This window comes from Protopterus annectens, chromosome 17.part0 (assembly GCF_019279795.1).
Source record: "Protopterus annectens isolate FY-2018-M chromosome 17.part0, PAN1.0, whole genome shotgun sequence".
In the NCBI taxonomy this organism is placed as follows: domain Eukaryota; kingdom Metazoa; phylum Chordata; order Ceratodontiformes; family Protopteridae; genus Protopterus; species Protopterus annectens.
This window is the reverse complement of record NC_056751.1, coordinates 422,650,946-422,662,564: the sequence shown is the minus strand read 5'-3', so window position 1 is coordinate 422,662,564 and position 11,619 is coordinate 422,650,946. Positions and strand designations below refer to the sequence as shown.

The 11,619-nt window shown below is 38.3% G+C and overlaps 1 long non-coding RNA gene across 2 annotated transcripts in view; it reads left to right on the top strand.

Annotated features, from left to right (window-relative positions):
* Window positions 1-2,364: 2,364 nt before the first annotated feature.
* The window catches only part of LOC122791360, a 110,672-nt gene continuing 101,417 nt past the window's right edge, over window positions 2,365-11,619 (top strand). The window contains exons 1-2 of one of the 2 annotated variants that reach the window (XR_006363150.1): window positions 2,365-2,684; window positions 3,201-3,287. This is a non-coding gene — a long non-coding RNA (uncharacterized LOC122791360). Of the gene's footprint in view, window positions 2,685-3,200; window positions 3,292-11,619 lie in introns of both variants that reach the window. The other variant, XR_006363149.1, reaches the window with a different exon arrangement.

Sequence of the window (11,619 nt, the reverse complement as noted above, 5' to 3'; positions counted from 1 at the left end):
GGAATTGGGAATTTACACCAGGCCTGGCGCCCATGTCCCTTATGGACAGAGATAGCTTATAAATGCCTGGCCCTCAGTGTCCTATTTGGATAGGGTCTATATTAAATCAGCGAACGCTGATTTATCGTCCCTTTAAAAGCGAAAGCTGACAATCCCGAAGACACGGAACAACAATTGTTTTCCGTTCCGTGTCTTTGGGATTGTCAGCTTTCACTTTTAAAGGGTCGGTAAATCAGCATTCACTATTTTAAGCGTTTGCTGATTTAATACAGACCTTTTGGATACAGGGCATTTTTATTCTTTTGGGAAAACTTGGCTAGGCTTAGAAAGGCCCCTAAGCATACCTCTCAACTGTACCGATTTTTGCAGAATGTCCAGATTTTTCCCTCATATTTTTGGTCCATTTTTCATAAAGCTGTGGTCATTAAAGACTGAAGTTAGAAAATAATGACAGCCATTTGAGATTGAGACTTCATATCCTTCAGAAAATACATGTTAATGCTAAACCTGTTAGTCTGTCAACTTTCTAAGAGCAATATTTAAAAATGGTCTCTATTTGTCCCACTTTTACTTATAGCTTTTTCCAGACTTCTTGCTCTAAAAGGTTGAGGTATGCGGGGCCCTGAGTCATTAGCCTAGTAACAATCTTTGAATTTATTAGACTAGTGGTAAAACTCGATTCTGTTACCATTTTATATGTTCATAGCCAAGTAATAGGCACTTGTAGATCATTTTAGGCCTAGCTAATTTCCATTCAAAGGTGAGAATCAAACCCCGTTTACCTTACACCATTATATGTAAATACACTATTATGACAACCCCCAAAACAAAAAATAACCCTATTTGTTTACCAGTTAGGCCTACTGGACACACAGTCCCTTTTCAGGAGGTGACCAAGAACGAGGTCTGCTCTTTTTGTATAAATTCTAATTTTTTTTACCTGATGTGTGTTCACATTCTGGGCAGAGACTTAAATTAGTCCAGTAGGATCAGTGACCTACCCCAGTTAGCAAGGTGTACAAATAATAATAAACCCAAGCGACCAGGATTTGATTAGCAGCCCCAGGACTGGAGGAAGCAGCCTGTGTATGTGGGGGGGGGGGGTATGAAAGGCTGTATCCTGTTTGCCTGTCTGGGAGTGGACCAGTCCACTAGTGGAGACCAGGAAAACACTGCTTATGGTTAGTAGTAGCAGTGGTGGTGGGGCAGAGCCTGCATTAGGCATAGGCCAAATAGGCGGCTGCCTATGGCACTGGCCTAGCAGTGACACTTTTCCAGTATTTATTTTTTGTAGCAAAGAATTTTTTGTAAATATGTTGAATGAATACAGGGAAAAAAACTGAAAGTAAGACAAACAGTGGGAAAAGGGAAGAAGAAAGTAATCTATATGGTGTAGGCAGACCAGGATGGGGGCAATGGGTGGTGTGTGGTGGGGTGCCATGGAGCCCTTTTGCCTGAGGCACCAGCTGACTAAAGGCAGACCCTTTTAGAGGTGGGGGTGCATAGCTCTCAACCTTCCATCTCCAAAATGAGGAACACTAGCCCTCATAATGTGGAACAAATGGGCAAAATAACACATACGAATAGCTTACTTAACATCTTCAACTAGGTCATAGGATGGTTGAAATATACTGGTTTTACTTATAAAGAAGCTCTTTTAATGAATGAATATGATTAATTTCTATTTATAATGGATTTCACTTTAAAAAATTCCTAACACTGAATGTGCGATTTCAATGTGGAACTTTGAGAAATGTGAACTTTAGACCCCAAATGAGGTACGTTCCTCGTAATGAGGTACACTTGAGAGGTATGGGGGGGGGGGCTTACAGATTTGAGGGAATGTCCCTCTCTGGTCTGCCCATTGCACGTCCCCTTGCAGACTCTTTACCAGTTACACCTTGAACCACCTTTAGTGACAATGAGGTACTGTTTTAACATAACTTCAAGAGTTCACTAACACACAGAAAAACGCGGGGGGCCAACAACCAACCTAAAACCCCCGAGTAAAATTTAGCGTGGCTAACAAACAATATCGGCGCAAAAAAAATCACAAATTAAGGTCTGATGTACCATCAACGATCCACTGTCCAACATTTTACTATGAAGCCCTAAAATTTAAAAAGCAAACGCGTGTAATAACTCAAACTGCGCAAAAGTTATGCAGTACTCCGTAACAAAATGCCGCTTGTAATTAAACACTCGGAAACGATCCGCAGCGCTATCTGCACTGCAATGGGCGGAACTGTTGAAAACTCGATCTATTTTAATAGTGATTAAGTTCATCAATCAAACTAGCCCTTGGTACAGCTAAACCCCCTTGTTTAATACCAATTGGCCTGTTGGTTGTCGCTCAGGAAAAAAATTGGCTGGCACGAGCATTAAGGTGTTAATCCGATTGGCGCTACTTCCCGTCAGTCAGCAACTGATTACCAATCGATACGTCCAATCGGTAAATGCAATGGGCGGTGCTTGAGCAGGGGTATCAGGTTTTGGTCTTGTTAGGGGAATCGATGGCAAAAAAGGCTAAGGTTCTATTTTTAATACACTAGCAAGTAAAGTGGACTAAAACGCTCCAACATGTTTTAAACCAAAGTGATACTTTTTGCCAAAACTGGAGAAGGGGGAAACTAAGTTCCAGCCCACAGTATCGACTAGTATCGCAGCAGTAACTGTTTTCCCTGGTAAGTTCCAAACAGAGTACCTTAAACATTTGATGAGCTGGAAGTTAATTTTTTTCTGTAGTTTCTTTAGAAAGCATATATTTCTGCATTCTTAAAAAAGGTTGCAGAGTACACGCATAGCCGACTAATCGATCTCGATACGTAGTATAAACGACGTCTACGCTCAACTTGAGAGGCTTGTATTAGTAGATATACATAAAACATCCTTGTTAAAGTTATAACATCGATGGAGATTCTGTTTGGTATCTTTTTTCTGGAACTCGTAAATAACTATGGAGGTGGGAAAGACTGTGCTCGCGCATAACTATGCGGGTGTTTCCGTCAGCTGACTTTTAAAAGCAATCGATACTCGCGTTCCAGCAACCTCGCGCACTCACATACTTGTGATGTTGCCGCGCATTCGGTTCCAAAAGGGTGGGTTTTCTGAAAGAGGGCGGGGTTAACACTGGGTTGGGCAATATGAAACTTGTTATTGTTTTAACGAGTTAATTTTGTTTTATTTGTTTTGTGTTACAGCAATGGAAGAATAAATGTTGATGCAGCTGAGGAGTGAAGACGGTTAGCAAATATGGCACGTTAAGTCCTGTATCAGATGCCTTGTCTGTAGGTAAACGCAGAGCACCTGCTGTCAAGACGATTATCTGTTCAAATAAATGTGCATGGCTACAGTTAAATATACTTGTTTTTGTGTTGATGATAACCAAACAAAAAAAAAACAAAAACTTTCACATGCTAGTTTGGCATTGAGCACATTTTGTGTTCGTCTAGATTTTAAGTCGATGTCATGAAATGATAACCTAATTGGTACTTTCCTACAGTGATATCATATTTATTTGTAACTAAATTGTTGAATGATATTTTTATAGCATGGCTTTTAAAATTATAATTTTGCTGAATTATTATTATTTTTAATAATTTTTTCTTCTGGCCTGTCAGGTTGTGTGGGTGTGTGTTTTCTCTCCCATGTCTGAATACAATGCTTTTGTATTATTAAGGGCAGATGCATGTCCTTAACCATGAGTAAATGGTTAATCATTGTATGCCATTCCACACTAAAACACACCTGTGCTTGCTATGAGTGGCGTTTTTTTATAACGTCTTACTATTACCTATGCTTGGTGTACACTCATTGTCTTATTTGTCCTATTGTCTCTTGCATATTTGTTTATTAATAAACATTGTACTTGTATGTGCCAGCTGGCCTGGGTTGTGGCTGAAGAGGATCATCTGAGCAGTCCACCTACCCATTTAACAAACTGAAAATAAATAAATAAACCCTCCAACACTTCTGCTATGTAAGGCAGGTGTGAGAGTGCTAACTATTCTCCCCATTTGACGTGATATAAAGTAGCACTCCTAGGAGCTAATAAAGCTGTTGTGATGTGTATGTGCTTAATTAATGAAACAGCTTTTATGCAGTTTAGTTATGCACATGATTCAGAATAATAAATGCCATTTTCTGCATGAAGGTGGTTTAATTTTTCCTTACGGTGGCACTTAATTTTAAAATGTGTGTGAGCATAATGTAGATGCATACACTTTCTCAGTCTGACCCTGAGGAAACCATTTCCATCAAAATCTTAAGATTACATAATTGTAGACTGTTAATATTTGATATACACAGTAACTCTCCCATCACAGAAAACAAACAGAAGTTAGACCGATTGTATACAGCTGTTACTCTTTTCAGCAGAAGTGGAGTGCAATGAAAAACAGTAACATGAGTTAGAGAAAATACGTGAGGAAAAACTCATTTTGTTTGCTAAATTAGCATGCAGTAAATGAGACATGAGACAATTCTGATAAGATATTTTGAGAGTTATTTGAGACTACATGATTAGAGGTAGTGAGGGGAAATTGGTGTCTATATTATATCCTCGAACACTTAAAAAAGCGAACGCTTATTGATCGAACTTATTTTCGTGAAACTGTACAATATCGAAGCAGCAGAAACTCAATTTTTTTCCTAGGGAAAGAATTCAGTTGTCCGTTTCTGTTGCTTCGGTATTTTCAGTGTTATGGTGGAAAGTTACCGGTCGGATTCAGGTAAGTGTGCGATTGTGTGGATGTGAGTGTTAGGGTGATTTAGGTGAGTTAGGGTTAGGGAGCGGGTGAGGTGAGTGTGCGATAGTGACGGACCTTAGGGTTTGGGTTAAGGTAAGTGGGTAGTTAGTGGTGTGTGCATAGTTTAGTGTAGGGTTAGGTATCAGATTTTAGGTGTATGTGTGTGGATTTCTGTTTGTTTGGTGTGCTTGTGTTGTGTGTATGTGTTTGGTGGGTGGGAGGATGGCATAATGGTTAAGGTGTTTACCTTACAGACACAAAGTGCAGAGTTTGATTCTCACATGGGGTAATTGGCTATGCTTGAAATGGCCCACAAGGGTAGTTAGCCTAGTACTAACCTATGAACCTATCAGCGATTTTTTTTTTTTTTTTTTTTTTTTTTCCCCTGGGAAAAAAATTGCTGATCTGACCGAGATTGTAAGCTTTTGCTTAAATTAGGTCATCAATCAGCGTGCGCTTTTTTAAGCGTTCGATGATATAATACAGACCCGGAAATTGAGTGATGTCTTTGCATGAGAGAGGATGTTCGTATTATGGTTATAGAAGGAAATAAGGATGGAGAGAAAAGAAGATTATAAGAATAGTGCAGGGTAGGGGGTCTGAGCAGCTTAGGTGAGTAGGAGGGAAAGAGGTAGAGGAAAGGTCTGTCACTTTAATTTCTCCAAGTCATTTGGGGTTCTAATACCATGACAGGAATGGACTCCATTCCTAAGTCAAAATATGATTAAAGTTCATGAAGTTAGTATTGTTTAAATCTTTGATGTTAGCCAGAAGTGCTCTCTTCGCAGCACCTGCATTGTATCCAGAATTGACTCCTTGTGCAATTCATAAGGAATTACATGTGTCAGTAACATATCTAAATAAGACTGGAAATTCTTTTTTATGAGACCCATTCCTCCTTGGGACTGTCTGGGTATGCTTCTTCCACATTGCCCTCTTTTCTTCCTGCAAATCCTGGTATTTGTTGAATTTGTATCTCTCTGAATGTAAGACACTGATCGCTGGATGTAGCAGTTTTAATGATCTATGTTACCTTTGTCTTCTTTTCATGGATTACTGTACCTGGTTTTCTTGCATCTATTTTTTGAACTGTTGGTAATGGGTGATTCCATGTGATATAAACTTCATAATTGTCTATAATGCTTTGTAGCTCATGTTTCCAATGCTTCTCAGCTACTTCAGTATTGTAATGTTTGCACAATCCCCAGTGCAAGAGTCTTGCCACATTATTATCCTTACACTAATGGCAGAAGGCCTGTTTACTGAATCACATCCATCGACAAGTTGTGAGATTTGTTTCCAATTCTGTTTTACAAAACCTGCACTTTTCTGTTTCTCTGACGTTCAATGGACTTTGTAAGCCAGTGTGTATGTAGTCCACTATCCTGGGCTACCAATATTAACTTTTCAGCTTTTGGTTTAAATTCACCTCTCCTTAACCATTCCTGCATTACATCTTGATTGACATGAAGTTGTTCCAGGAGTTTTCTGTACTTACAACTATATTTATGCTTTTGCCACATTTCTTGCCTTCTCATCTGATCCTTCACCTTATATTCTTTTAATTATGTCTGGTTTGATTTCCATTCCAACTTGACACCAATATGCTTCAGCAAAATTAAGCCGGGAAGTCATCTTAGACTTGTCTTCCTCATGTTTAAAACTTTCATTATGTCTGTATCTTGTGAAGTCAGCAGATGTGTATGCAGTCTTAAAATTGCAGATCTGTACTTGTAATCAATTTCAAGGAGGTCCACATCCCCTTCAGAACGGGGAATATATAATCTTGGTATACACTGATTTTTATAAATCATTTGATAAGTATGAAACGTTTTTCTTGTTTTCCTGTCCAACTGATCCAATACCTTTTGGGGACATTCAATCACCCCAAAACTGTAAGTTAGACCAGGACAGGCAAATTGGTTTATAACTCAGACTTTGTTCCTAGTTGTCAGGGCTGCTTTCAGTATTGATTTTAATCTTCTAAAGTATTCCTTACTAAGTTTTATTTGTATTTATTAATGTTTTATTGTTGATACTTCATCAATTCCCAAATATTTATACACTCTCTCCTGTTCAAGTTGTTTTATATCACATTCTTATCCCAGACTGACATTTTCTTGGTGCTGCAGCTTTCTTGATTTAAAGGTTGCTTTTGTGCATTTATCAAGACCAAATGGCATTCATTTATCATCCGAGAAAGTTTTGACCACTTGTAGTTGTGCTTTCAGTTCCTTATCTGATGAACTATATAGTTTTAAATAATCCACAAAAAGACTTTGTTGTTTACCGGGAGCAAAATTGTAACCACGACCTAATCTGTTACGTAGACAGCTTTATGGGTTAAGGGCAAGACAAAAGAGCAGTGGTGACAGTCACCCAGGAATAGCCCCTTTTGAATTTTTGTCTCTGGGATAATAATTTGTCCATTACCATGGCTTAGCTGCAAATGGTTTGCCACTGTTTCATGGTCACTGTAATGTAATTGATCAATGTGGGGTATCTTGTACATCTATAAGCACTCTTATCTGAATCTGGGATGTTGTCTAATGCTTTTTTATAGTCTGTCCATGCCATACTTAAGATTCTTCCTTGTTTTGCAATTCTCCATTATGTCTTTATTTAGCAACAAATGATTCTTTGTTCCATATGTTTTTCTTTTGTTACCCTTTGGTTCTGTTGCCATGATTGAGTTTTATTCTAAATTACTATAAACTCTATAGGCATCAATTCCAGTGTTTAGTTTATACATCGTCAGAAGGCAAGTTATCAGTCTATAGTTTTTGGGATATCTTGCAGGTTCACTCTTAAGGAGGAGCATCCTTTTTTCTGTTAGCCAGGTTGTTTGTTCGGGGTGTTCATATAAATAGTTCTTGCTCATGGCTAAATCTCCATGTAAAGATGTTAATACTTTTTGCCAGAAGTTAGGTACTGCATTTGGGTCTGGAGGTTTCTAATTAGGAAAATTTGCTTTTCTTAAGTTTATTTCAATTTCTCTGTCCATTACTTCATTCCATTTCATATCCTGTACATTTGAACTTCTTATTCTTTCTTTTACTTTTTCTATCCAGTCAGCATTTTTGTTATGTTCTATGGGATCTTCATAGATATTTCTCCAGTGTGTGTCTATTTCTTCTTTTTACATTGTTTCTGAATTTTCTATAAGGCTTTTTTGGATCATCAGTTGTTGTCTTTCAGCTTTTCCCAGTTAGGGGTCGCCACAGCGGAACTCCGGTCTGCTAATGATTGGCAGTAGATTTTGACGAACGTCGAGGTGCCAGCTCGATGTTCAACCTTCAACGAAGGCACGCCCTTTTACGCATGTCTTTCAAATGCCCACCCAACCACGGGGAGAACATGCAGACTCCACACAGAAGGCACTCCCCCCACTCCAGTTGAGAATTGAATGGGAGAACCTCTTGCTGTGAGGCAACAACTTTACCGCTGCACCACCGCGGCTATCTTTTTTGGATCATCAGTAAATTGCTTATTTTGTACTTTTCCTTTATATTTATCCATGTGTCTTCTAAGTTTTTCTGTCTGTGCTGATTATCTTTTGTTTATTATTTGCAATATGTACAATATATCCTGCTGTGTTCTGATACTCTGCGTTGCTTTTATCACATCTGTCTTCTTGAGTACTTTTGTTGATCTGTTCCCTCTTTTGTACTGTTCTAACAGTGACCCTTATTGTCTTAATTGCTTTATAGTTTCTCTATCCAATGCTTTTAAGATGGCATTTGATTTCTCCTCTTCCTTTCCCTTGTTGCTGTATTTTTATTTTGTGGTAAGACTATATCTGTTATTAATTTAGCCATACAGTGATCCATCCATTCACACCCCCTTTTTCCCATTTTTGCAAATGGGGTTGGGGTATCATTTCAACAGTGACCATCATCTAGAGCCAAGGTTTACACTGTCAGGTGGGTAGCTGTGCTGTTGTAGTTCTCCCACACCGCACACTCACATGTGGCCAGTTCACCTACAGCATGTCTTTGGAATGTGGGAGGAAATCAAAGCACCTGGAGGAAACCCATGCGAACACAGGGAGGATATGCAGACTGCACAGAAGGCACTCCAGCTAAGAATCGAACTGGGGAACCTCTTGCTGTGGGGCAACAACACTAACTGCAGTACCACTGTGTCGCAATTAGATGTATAGTAATTTATTTCTGTTATAGCGCATGAATTTCTATGAACAGTCCTGATTAATGTGTTCATTTGTTTTATCAAACTTCTAACATTTTAGTCTTACTGACTTTCTGTAATCTATATCTTTCATTGATCTTAAGGTCTAACCATGTCTATTAAGTTATAGATTTAGATAATTTTCTTCTAAACTAAGGGCTCATTCTCTGTTCTCTGTTTCCTGCAGACATTCTACAGAAAGTTCCAGAACATCTTCCTGTGCCATATTCTCTTCAGCTTCATTCTCTGTCATCCATTTCTCTTTCATATGGGAACTCACTGGTCTATCTCTCCACAACATTAACAACATCAGAATTGCCACAGTTTCCTGTTCCTTCCCTTGCTGTTCATCTCCAACTGAACTTTTATACTGGTTTCCTACTGAAGGCTCCCAAGTATCTTCATATGGCAACTGACCAATGGAGCAGGAATCCTCTGATTTCTCCTTAATTTGGGGACTCATTGTTCTATCACACTGTGATGCTATCAGAGTTAATTTTGTACACTAAATCCTTCACTTCACAGGTAATCCATAACTTCAGTTTCTATTTTTTTAACCTCTCCATTACTAATCCTCTTTTTTTACTCTCCCTCTTTGTTTTACTGTAACATTTTCCATATCTGGATGCCTTTGCTTGTATTTTTCTTCAAATATCTTTGGTGCTGCTTTCTTTGTATTGATTAGTTTTGCTTTTTCCTTTGCAGAAATATTGCATCATATTTAATCTCCTTTTCTTTCCCATGTCCATATTTCTTTCAATGTCTCCCTCTTCTTCTGGCTTTCTCTTTTGCGTAAATATTGCACCATATCCGATCTCTTTCCTATGGCCATATTTCTTTTTTATACCTTTCAAAAATCTCTAGATTTTGTTCTTTATATTTTCGCACTTCTTCAGTCACTTCTTTTACCAAATGGCCCAAGGTTACTTGGTCTGTGTAATGTTTTTCATGAATCTGTTGTATAACTGAATACAAATTTGCATTTGAAGCTTTTGAGAGTTTTTTTTGTGCAAGTATTTTTCTTTCCTCTAGTTTCTCTTAATCTTTTTGTATATCTTCTGTCCGGAAATTCTGGGTTTCTTGCATAATAGTAAGAATACATCATTTTTTTCATCTTGTTAGTAGTCCACTCTTTCATCTTTTTGGCTGTGTTTTGGCCTGTCCGTTTTTGTTATGTGGACTACTATTTCCTTCTACAACAGGGGAGACCATCCTCCCCTGAGCCTGGCACAACCCCATTGAAGGAATTGTTCCATGTCTTGAGGATTCTACACTGTCATTTTTTCCAGTCCTGGCACCAGTCTGCCTACCAAGACTGGGCACTTTTTTATCCTGGGACTTGTGCACCCAGCAGTCTTTTTTTCTTTTTTAACCTACTTTTGTCCATGATATATGCTATATAAAATACAGGTCTGCAGAGAGAAAGTGGCTATGGTAAGACAGTGGGGAAAAACAAAAGAAAGGAGAGTAATAGGAGGTTAGAGATGGTTGTGAGGTGTGACTTAAGTTGAAGGGGGCGAGTGAAGTATGGTGATAGGTTCAGCCAGGATTAGTACAGGATTTTATAGAGCATTCTTTTAGGGAGCATTTAAAGTTGGGTGGGTTAGAAATAGTACTGGTGGTTTGAAGTAGGAAGTTCCATTTTTGCTACTGAGTATGAGTATAGGCTTTGTCTAGAGGATTTGTTTGGTTTATATGTGACGAGAAGTTGTTTGTCTTCTGATCTATGCGCTCTTTTAGGGAAATATATGTTGATTAAAGGAGTACGAGATGGGCAGGCTAATGGTTTATGTGTGATTTTTTTTGTATTCTTATAGGATGAATGTAGGAGAGGTGGTGGGGGAGTTTGTAAATTGGTTAGAATTGGAGCTCCATAGAGTAGGGAGTGCATAACGTAGGTTTCACCTAGGGTAATTTTTGTGGATCTGCTCAGAAGGTGTTTGCATCTGCATAATATGCATAGTTTTTTTATGGGTTTTCTTGGCTGTGAAGGTCAAATTTAAGATAGGGTTCCACCTTTTCAAATGCCCAAATTGGGACATTATTTGTAGAAACGTGAAATTTTGAAGGATAAAACATACTCTTGACCAGTGCAAAGGACATAACTTCACTTTTTTGCCAAGATAAAAGCTTATTCTTGTAGCATTTGAGTTTTTATGCTGTTTCATACAATATTTAAGTGTTTTAGATATAAAATAACTTTTTATGCAACTATTACAGAAAACATATGAATTTCTTGTCCTAAAGTCTCAGGACATTTACCATTTTTTAGTTTTTTTCACAGGATGCAACTACCCAAAGAGGGGCTGTCCCTCGCAAAGAGGGACACATGGTAACCGTAATTTAAGATCATCTATTATGCCTCCTAATAGTTTGGTATGGTGAACTAATTCAATTTCAGTGCCGTTTGCTGAAAAGGTTTTGAAAGATGTTTTGTTAGGGAGTGTGAGTTTTTTTGGGGGGTAAAAAGGAGGAGTTTGTTTTTTTAGAGGGTTGAGTAAGATATGTGCTCTTGTAAGCCAGGTTTCATTGGAGATGACAGCTTGTTGAGTGATTTCTTGGAGGTGAGTTAAGGTGTTTGAAGAACAGTAGATGGTAGAGTCATCTACATGTTGAGTCAAGTTGCCTTAACAAGAAGATGAATATAGGTTATGGATAAAAATATTGAATAGTAGAAAAATGG